The sequence below is a fragment of the Phocoena sinus genome, chromosome 5 (assembly GCF_008692025.1).
Source record: "Phocoena sinus isolate mPhoSin1 chromosome 5, mPhoSin1.pri, whole genome shotgun sequence".
In the NCBI taxonomy this organism is placed as follows: domain Eukaryota; kingdom Metazoa; phylum Chordata; class Mammalia; order Artiodactyla; family Phocoenidae; genus Phocoena; species Phocoena sinus.
In genome coordinates this window covers 84,921,468-84,923,478 of record NC_045767.1, presented here as the reverse complement: position 1 = coordinate 84,923,478, position 2,011 = coordinate 84,921,468, and positions in this window count along the sequence as shown.

The following is a 2,011-nucleotide window of genomic DNA, read 5'->3' as shown; positions in this document are numbered from 1 at the left end:
ACTACAAAATGCTGGCATATAATTAAAAGGTAAATGTTGACATAGAATTTTCTGATCATAAGAATAGTAGATGTAGTGTTTGATGGGTAGTGTGGAAAAATGAGATCCTTGCAATTTGCCAAGTTGACTTTCCTATATACCTTGTTTAAGAACTATTTTACTTAATAATTTAATGATTTTCTTAGTAAAATAATTTTCTTCACTCGAGTGAAATTCTCATGTGAACTTGAAAATTTACAAGGAGGAAATAATGTATAGTGAATTTTCATCCAGCCCTCCATGTTCTAAATACCTGGACAACAAACCATGTCTAAGGATAAGAGGGTCAATCTTTATGTCAACAAATGATAAAGGTAAAAGCATGACTCACATATAAATACTAAACAACCGCCTGTCAAAGATCTTATTTTATTTAATAATTGATAAGGAAACAGTAAGATGCTAAAACTGGTTCATTAGATTTCTAAGAATAGACATGTATATAGGCAATCGGGAATACTAAAATAAATTTGCTAATCTATGCAAAACTGCTCAATATCAAAAGGAAATTAAAAGCTGATATTTGGGATTATCTCTACCACCCTGGTGGGTTGAGCTGGACATCAATTGCATCTCCACCAGACACAATTAATTATCAACTTTGTGAACAGGAATGACTTGCATCACCATGAGCCTTCCAAGTTAACTTCCATCTGTACAAAGTTGTATAACAGACCAGTAAAGACAGTGAAAAGCGTACATCCCCATAGAACCAGATTGCCCCCAAATGTCCACTAGCAACACCTTGCATTCCACAGAGAAGACACCCAGTAATCATTTACTCATTTCAAAGTCTTTCATATTTTTTCTGTTACAAATACGTTCCACAAAGGGGGCAGCCTATAGAGACTTAACTAGGAAGATGACAAAAAGAAATCAAGTCTGATGTTTCCTGGTCTTTAATGCCCAAGTAGACATACAGTTATCAAAATAAGACATCTGATCTACGCTAAATTTGCTATAAACAGAAGCAGACTTCTGGACTGGAACTTTCTTTGATGATCCTTCCTTCTACTTCTGTTTATATACGTGCTAAAAGAAATATATATTACTAATTGAAGTTATAATTTAAATATAACTAAAAAAAATCTCAATTTTAGTGGTCAGTGTTACTAATTTTTAATGTAAAATAAACATCAATACTACATTTCTTAGGGAAACATTATTTAAGAATATATAGAAAAATCCATGATCACTTGTCATCATATTTATTTTGATATCCTCAAATTTTGAAAACACTAATTTGCACAGACTGTCAGTACAGACAATAAGTTCTAACTTTACTTAGAAATCAAAGTTTTATTTAGTTATTTTAATTCTTTTCTGATCAGAATCCAATGAGATAAATCTGAAAAAGTCATATAATAAAAAAAGTGAAAGATTTATTTCAGTTTTTCAAAAATTATATCATTCATTGGTAACATTCAAGTAGTTCCCAACTGAGAATTCTATATTATTTTCCATGGATTTTCCTTTCAAGTCAAAGAGAAATCTCTCATTCTACTTCCCTTTTTGCCTTTTCTAGTAATGTGAACCCTTTCATTGGGCATTAACCTCCCTGAAACCATTAAGCCCTTTGCATTAATTCACAGTGAAAAAGTCTAGATGGTTCACTGTTGAAAAGGTCCATATCTGTGTTGTATTGTTTTTCCATCAGGATTATTAATACTATAAGAAAATTGCTCACAAAGGTATTCTCCTCCTTACTGCATTTTAATAAGCTGCTTATGCAAAGCAGGTGTCTGCAACTGTTGTGTTGCTAAGAGGGGTACACATATGAATCCAAAGGATAACAGGTGGATCTGCTTCAGCTGAGTCATTTACATGTCTCTATAAAATATGTATGACCAAATTTACATATTAATGTAAATAGCAATAGTTAGATGTTCCTTTTGGCTCATCTTGAGAGATAATAGGAAGAAAGATATTAGGGATTTAGAAAGATTATCCTGAAATTCTCATTAAAGCTATA